Source organism: Loxodonta africana, chromosome 6, assembly GCF_030014295.1.
Source record: "Loxodonta africana isolate mLoxAfr1 chromosome 6, mLoxAfr1.hap2, whole genome shotgun sequence".
NCBI lineage: Eukaryota > Metazoa > Chordata > Mammalia > Proboscidea > Elephantidae > Loxodonta > Loxodonta africana.
In genome coordinates, this window is record NC_087347.1 from 11,117,354 (window position 1) to 11,126,186 (window position 8,833).

Sequence of the window (8,833 nt, forward strand, 5' to 3'; positions counted from 1 at the left end):
TCCTTTGTAGGGAGGTAACCATCAAGTTAGGCTCTCATAGACTTCACTATCTCCATTGATACCTCACGCACATGTAGGAATACATTCTTTTCCTATTTTTCTACACAAAACACTTTATACTGTAAAAATGGTGGCAGCATCAGACCTCTGCCTAACTTCACAGGAGGGACTGTCTTAGTTATCTAGTGCTGCTATAACAGAAATACCACAAGTACATGGCTTTAACAAAAACTTATTCTCTTGCAGTCTAGGAGGCTAGAAGTCCAAATGCAGGGTGCCAGCTCCCAGGGAAAGTTTTCTCTCTGTCGGTACTATGTCCTTGTCTTCAATCTTCCTCTAGTCTAGGAGCTTCTCAGCACGAGGACTCCGGAAGCACTCTGCTCCTGGTGTCATTCTTGGTGGCATGAGGTCCTTCTCTGCTTGCTTTTCTGTTTTACAACTCGAAGGAGATTGACTCAAGATACAACCTAATCCTGTAGATGGAGTCCTGCCTCATTAATATAACTGCCTCTAATCCTGCCTCATTAACATCATAGAGGTAGAATTTACAACACATAGGAAAATCATATCAGATCACAAAGTGGTGGGCAAGCACACAATACTGGGAATCACGGCCTTGCCAAGTTGATACACATTTTTGGGAGACATAATTCAATCCATAATGAGGAGAGAGTGACCATCAACAGCGTCAGCTCAAGGCTGATTACTAGGAGGAGGAGGTCAAACACACCTTCACCCTCCAACCCTTTTACCAATTCTGACAACAGCTGTCCTCCCCACAGCACTCTCTACTTCTCTGCTGGGTTTGATAGTTCATTGTAATGGCCCCACAGAACTCAACAGACCATACTCAACGATTACGGGGTTTATTAGAGAAGTAACAGGTTACAACTCAGGTTCAGGTTCAACAGGCTACAAGTCAGGATCAGGAGGTGTGTAGGCAAAGTTTCCCTTCAGTGCAGGACAGCTCTCAGCTCCTATCAGCTGTGTAGGCTCCTCTTGACCCCCTGAAGACAGGCTCTGTCTTTTAGCCCTTGGTGCCCTCTCTGGCATGGTTTCTGCCCTGCTTAGTCAAGTGTTACAAAGCTCTTTAGCTCCTCCAGTAAATGCCCAGAGGCACCCGACTTCACCGGTAAGCCTTGCCCTGAAGGCACTCGGCCCCTTCACTCCACTCTGTGAATCTGGTTCTGCAAGCCTAGCTCTCCCAAGGGCCCAGAGGCACCTTACTCTGCCAGGAAGCCACCTGCCCAGAGGTGCTCAGCTTTCTTGCTCTGTGGGTCAGCAACCCCACTGTTGCTGCTTTACTCCTTGGGCTGAGAAACCCACCACACTGCCTCACACAGGTTTCCTGGTTCTGCTGCTGCCTTTTCTCTGCCGCTAATTCTCAACATCTTGCATTGTCTCTGGTGTTATTGCTCTCTCTGTCTCCTGAGTCTGGGAAGTTCTCAGTGTGGGTAGGGACCCACGTCCAAAGGACACGTTCTGCTCCTGGCTCTTCTTTCTTGATGGTAGTGAGGCCCCCCCCCCCCGGGATTGGCACTCTCTTTAAGCCTAGCGGGATGGCAAAACCAACCAATCCCCTTGTCAGAGTTCCATACACCTTATTTGCATGGTTCCACCCCCACAAGAGCTCCATGCACCTTACTTGCATTATTAGCAAGCTGTCAGATCCGCTTGGTGAGTCGCAAGCACCTTATTTTCATCGTCCTGGGTTTTACCCCATCAAAGCTTAATATCATCAGAACAAGGCTAGGAACAGCCTGCAGAATGGACCTTCAATTGCTCATATACAAGTTCAAGTTGAAACTGAAGAAAATTAGGACAACTCCATGAGAGCCAATGTACGGCCTTGAGTGTATTCCACCTGAATTTAGAGACCATCTTAAGAATAGATTTGACGCTTTGATCACTAATGACCGAAGACCAGATGGGTTGTGGAATGACATCAAGGACATCATACACGAAGAGTGCAAGAGATCAATAAAAAGATAGGAAAGAAGAAAAGACCAAAATGGGTGTCAAAAGAGACTCTGAAACTTGCGCTTGAACGTAGAGTAGCTAAAGTGAAAGGGAGAAATGAACTAAAAGAGCTGAACAAAAGATTTCAAAGGGCAGCTCGAGAAGACAAAGTATTATAATGACATGGCAAAGACCTGGAGGTAGAAAACCAAAAAGGAAGAACATACTCGGCATTTCTCAAGCTGAAAGAACTGAAGTGAAAATTCAAGCCTCAAGCAATATTGAAGGATTCTATGGGGAAAATATTAACAGAGGAAGCATTAGAAGAAGATGGAAAGAATATACACAGTCACTGTACCAAAAAGAATTGGTTGACATTCAGCCGTTTCAGGAGGTAGCATATGATCAGGAACCGATGGTACTGAAGGAAGAAGTCCAAGCTGCATTGAAGGCATTGGCAAAAAAACAAGGCTCCAGGAATTGATGGAATACCAATTGAGATGTTTCAACAAACAAATGCAGCGCTGGAAGTGCTCGCTTATCTATGCCAAGAAATTTGGAAGACAGCTACCTGGCCAGTTGACTGGAAGAGATCTGTATTTATGCCTATTCCCAAGAAAGGTGATCCAACTGAATGTGGAAATTATCGAACAATATCATTAGTACCACACGCAAGTAAAATGTTTCTGAAAATCATTCAAAAGCAGTTGCAGCAGTGTATCAACAGGGAACTGCCAGAAATTCAAGCCGAATTCAGAAGAGGACGTGGAGCAAGGGATATCATAGCTGATGTCAGATCGATCCTGGCTGAAAGCAGAAAATACCAGGAAGATGTTTACCTGTGTTCTCTTGACTATGCAAAGGCATTTGTGTGTATCATAAAAAATTATGGATAACATTGTGAAGAATGGGAATTCCCGAACACTTAATTGTGCTCTTGAGGAACCTGTACATAAATCAAGAGGCAGTCATTCCAACCGAGCAAGGGGATACTGCGTGGTTTAGTCAGGAAAGGTGTGTGTTAGGGTTTTATCTTCTCACCACACCTATTCAGTCTGTATACTGAGCAAATAATCTGAGAAGCTGGACCATGTGAAGAAGAAGGGGGCATCAGGATTGAAGGAAGACTCATTAACAACTTGAGATATGCAGATAACCTTGCTTGCTATAAGTGAAGAGAACTCGAAGCACTTACTGATGAAGATCCAAGTCTACAGCCTTCAGTATGGATTACACCTCAACATAAAGAAAACAAAAATCCTCACAACTGGACCAATAAGCAATATCATGATAAACGGAGAAAAGACTGAAGTTGTCAAGGATTTCATTTTACTTGGATCCACAGTCAACACCCATAGAAGCAGCAGTCTGGAAATCAAAGATGCATTTCATTGGGCAAATCTGCTGCAAAAGACCTCTGTAAAGTGTTGAAAGGCAAAGATGTCATCTTGAAGGCTAAGGTGCACCTGACCCAAGCCATGGTATTTTCAGTCGCCTCATACGACTGCAAATGCTGGACAATGAATAAGGAAGATCGAAGAAGAATTGACACCCTTGAATTGTGGTGTTGGTGAAGAATATTGATATACCATGGGCTGCTAAAAGAACGAACAAGCCTGTCTTGGAAGAGGTACAACCAGAATGCTCCTTAGAAGCAAGGATGGCGAGACTATGTCTCACATACTTTGGACATGTTGTCAGGAGGGATCAGTCCCTGGAGAAGGACATCATGCTTGGTAAAGCAGAGGACCAGTGAAAAAGAGGAAGACCCTCAATAAGATGGATTGACACCATGGCTGCAACAGTGCACTCGAGCATAACGACAATTGTGAGGATGACACAGGACTGGTCAGTGTTTCGTTCTGTTGTACATAGGGTTGCTATGAGTTGGAACCAACTTGAGAGCACCTAACAACAGCAACCCAATCATTGTGTAGGAGTTAACAAGATCATGCATGGCTGAAAGGGCCATATTAAGAAATTTACTGCACTGCAAATGCGTATTATCCTATAAAAAATTATCCTATACCTTGTCTTTTTTTTTAGTATTTACTGTATCTTAGAGATTATTAGAGTGTGTGTGTAGTCTTTTGCTGGCAGTTTTGGACCCTGCCGCCACAGTTTGGCATAGTTGGCAGGATCGCCAGAAAAGACATGATGGCATGATGGAAACACAAGGGCTGGTCGGTTGACTCTTCCCAGGATGATGCCAGCTCTCCAAGGAATGAGAAACTGACAACAATGCTGGCTTCCCTCTAGCCAAATGGTGACAAATGGGAGCAAGGCAATATCATTGCTGGCAGGGATGAATTGGTGCAGTCCACAGTGTCTGGAGAGTCACAAACAATGTCATCTGCTCTCATGGTGACACAGGGGTCACAGATTGTGCCTGAGGGGAGTCTGGAGCCACCACTCTGGGAGCTCCTTCCAGCTCAGGCTGCTAGCATGCCCCAAATGAGATACGTTTTCACTCAGCACAGAAGGAATGATGGTATTGCTGAAAGTGAAACTGTAAACGAGGACTGATGACACTCTTTTGCCTCGAATGGCACTGCAGGCTTTCATGCAGCAGGACCCTCCTTAGTGGCACCCCTCCCTCATCTTTGTTATTAGCTCCTGGCTGATGGCAGTGGGAGAGGCAGGGGAAAAGCTTACTGCCAGGTTGTGTCTATTTCAATACTGAAACGGGAGGATTCAAGGGCTAAGGGAGCAATGCCCTAGTCGTTGCTCAAAGCCTTCCAATGGGACAGGAGATAGTTGGCGGGACTAAGCAGGTCCCTTGTGCGGAGAACACCCTGTAACACCCAGCGAAAAGCACGACTTAAAATAGCAGAAAAAATAATAAAAAAAACCCTTGAAGATGGCTTGTGTTGAGCAGCCTTGAAGAGACCTTAGAGGCCCTCTCCGGAATTCTGTGATAACTGCTCCCACCAAGGTAATCAAGCAGCAACATGGTTGCAGCTACAGTAATAAGGGGGAAATTAAAATATGAGGGACTGCCTCCATGTGGGAGCCCTGGTGGCACAGTGGTTAAGAGCTTGGCTGCTAATCAGGAGGTTGGCAGTTTGACTCCACCAGCCGCTCCTTGAAAACCTTATGGGGTAGTTCCATGCTGTGCTATAGGGTCGCTATGAGTTAGAATCAACTCAAGGGCAAGAGGTTTTTTGGCCTCCATGTTACCAGGCAACTGGGCTGAACCCGTGCTTGTCCTTGCTATGGTGGAGGTGTGGCTCCACAAACGACACAGGGCTCTGCCAGCCTTGCCCAGACCTTCTGACTTTCAGAAATAGTTAGGACTGAGGATTAAGCCTAGGTCCCTCTGTCACACAAAGGCCCTATGTTGTATTTAAAGTTCAGTGAGGAAATTAAAAGAATTGTATATTTTTGGTTTTTAGATACCATTGTACAGGTGACTGTGATCTCCATAACACCTGGCACCAAGATGAGGAAAACTTTTGGGTCTGAGGTCACCATCATTGAGTCCCTTGCCCAAGCCTAATTATGAAGAAATCCCTGCAGGGCCTCTACAAACCACTATTGTATGTATTGATGATATTGATGTGTTAATATACACTCCAGGAGAGAGAACTGTAACACTGAAGCTGGTGAGAAGTGGTGGCAAAGAAATGGCAGTAGGAGACACTGGCAGGAGATGGCACAGTGAGCTTCCCAGCCCACAGAGTGGGAAAGCTGAGTGCCTTTGGGCAGGAGGGTTGCTGGAGGAGTAGGGTGCCTCCAGATACTTGGTGCAGCTACATTTGCTAACCCAAGGGAGCTAGAGCCCAGCGCCTTCAGGTCGAGGCTTACGGGCAAAGTGGGGTGCCTCTGGGCACTTATTGGCAGAGCTAAAAGAGCTTTGTAACACTTGCCCGAGCAGGGCAGACGGACCAGAGAGAGGTATGCCTGTGGGCATGGCTGAGAAGAGGGTGTCCTGATGGAAGAACTATACCCTGAGCATTCCTGAACCTGAATTGTAACTGTTAAACTTCCTTAATAAACCCCGGTAATCATGAGTATTGCCTGTGAGTTCCGTGTGGCCATTGTAACGAATTATCTAACCCGGCAGAGAAGTAGAGAGTGCTATGGGAGGGAGGGTTGGTGCCAGAATCGGTAAAGATGGCGGAGAGAGGAGGCACACCTGACCTCCGCCTCATAGGAATCAGCCTTGGGCTGTTGACCTTGAGTCTCCTTCCCCGTTGTGAAGTTAGAGGAGGCCAGACATGCCCCTGCTGTGCCATATTTACAGGGGTGCTGAAGGAAATTTCCCTCTCTGTGTTAAACACATAAACAGCACAGTCCGGACTGATTGGTTTGACTCTGAGAACAGTACTTTTGAGGCTGAGCTTGGTGTTACTCTGGACATGGAGAACTTGCAGAGTATGGCCAGGTGGTCCAGTGTATACTGACTGATTACACCAGGTTGAATTAGCCTGTTCTGACAATAGTGATAACTTGTTCAGTTGTGCTGAGAAAAGGAGATTTGTATTACTTGCACTGGAATGCATACTGTTCAAGTAATGTGCCATATTGGGAGAAATATGCAGTTTTTATATAAATGAATCAGAGCATGTTATAAATAATGCCAGTGATACACATAAGATTGGACAAATGCAGCCCTTTGATCTATTCAGTTGGTTTGGATTAAGCCACAACTGGGGTGGCTGATTGGGATCTCTCCTCCAGGAAGGCCTGATCAACCTGCTGGGGATAGGCCTACTGGTAAACCCAACCCAACCCAACCCACTGCCATTGAGTCAATTCTGACTCATAGTGACCCTGCAGGACAGAGTAGAACTGCCCCATAGGGTTTCCAAGGCTGTAGTCTTTACAGAAGCAGGCTGCCACGTCTTTCTCCCTTGGAGCTGCTGGTGGGTTCGGTTAGCATCGGAGTGCTTAACCCCCACGCCACCAGGGCTCCTTACACATCCCAGGTCTTCTAGAACCCAGGTCTGGAGACAATAAATATAGGGCACGTGGGGAGAGGGAACACAAGATGTCCTTAGGCACAAATGGGGAGCCACAACCCCAAGGAGGGCGTGATGACAGAGCCGGGGAGGTCTTGTCTCTCTGGAACCTTCCATCCTCATCCAGTTTCCTATGGAGGGGCTTCCCCCCGGGGTCAGTGCTTTTGGGGCTGAAGTCAGTGCAGAGGCTGTTCGGGGCTGGTGCTGATGGAGTCTGCACGCAGCTTTCAACCGTGTCCTACCGGTAGCAAAAAACCGGTAGCCTTCACTAAATGCTGCCTCAGTGCTGCACAGATAGAACATCCGTCAGCGTTATACATGGAACCACGGACATGTAGCTTGGCATCCAAAATGGGCGACAGGCATACCGACACTTGGTTCTGCTTTGCTTCTTTTTCTGGTACCCTGATGGGAGTCAGGATGTGGCATGTTAGGGGAATGGTCTGCCTCTACGCCTCCCATCCAGGTTGTCTAAGTAAAGGCCTTGGGCCCAGTGCATTCTCTCATAAGGAGGCTAGGAAGTGGATTGCTCTCTCTCTCCTCTAGTTCCTTCTCCTTATCCGAGAAGCCTTCACCCTGTTCTGGGCACACAGTAACTTTGTCTCTTGCTCATGCGTGGCCACTGTAGGGCACCTGGCCACACAAACTTCTATATCTGTTCCCAGCAGGGAGGGAACATCTGCCCTGCACCAGCCATACGTGGGATGAGCCTGCTGGCCATGAGAGACCGGTGCCCACTAGTGAAGCTGATGGCGCTCTGTCTGTTCTTTATATGAATAAAACAATTCCCATGCCTTGATAGAACATGTGTGTAGTCTTTTGGTGGTGATTGTGGACCCTGCCTTGACAATTTCATATCAGTGACAGAGAGTTGATTCATTTGTTTTTGCAGCTGCAGTGTTCCATTGTATGGATGGACAGTTATTTAACCAGTGTATTAGGTTAGCTCTAGCTGCTGTAACAGATCCCAAATTCTTAGTTGCTCAACACAGGAGAATTTTATTTCTCACTTGTGCCACATTTCAGTGTGGGTGATCAGACCTCATTCTGCATGGTCATTTATGACCCAGGCTCCCTGCATTGTGTGCGTTTATCTTTTTCTGAGTCACTGTGATTCTCTTCGTTCAGCAGGTGGATAGGAAAGAACTAGGGGGATTCACTCAATGGACTTTCTGTGGGCCAGGCCTAGATGTGTGTTCACTACTACCTTTGGCTAGAGTCACATGACTACACCTTTAGTCCCAAGGATGATTGGGGAATGTACTCTAACTATGCAACCAGGAAGAAGAGGGAATGAGTTTGATGAGTCTCTATTGGATGGGAACCAGTCTCCTACTGATTCTGCCACCTTTTCGAAAGAATCCAGAACAAAGCCTTCCCTTCAACCCATGTCACCTTCTAGATCGTGCTCTCTCCTTCCTTTTACAGCCAAGTATCTTGGAATACTCTTCCAATTTGCTGTCTGCAGTTTTTCATCGACAACTCCTTGGTGCACTGGTAACCCCTCTTTTGCACCTGCCAACAGTCCCCTGAAACTTCTCCCAAGGACACCAAAGACTTTGTTGCAAAAGCTCCTACATGCTTTTTAGATCTGAACTTAATCTCAGTAACATTTGCCACTACTGAGCACCCCTCCCTTTCCCTATGAAATCTTAGTCTTCTCATTTTTCACCTTCTTCTCCGAATACATCTCAGCCTTTCTCCAGTCTTCTGACTGTCCTTAATTAATGTTTCTCAAAGTGACGTCCTCACAATTTTTCAGTGGCTCTTAACTTTATTTTGTGAAAGGGAAAGGGGAAGGCAGTCCAGATCCCTTGGAGCATCAGGTAGAAGTTATCAACCCTCTCCCAAGAAAATTGCCCATATTACCTACATGTATATTTTTATTACAACTTCAAGAAGGTCCCACA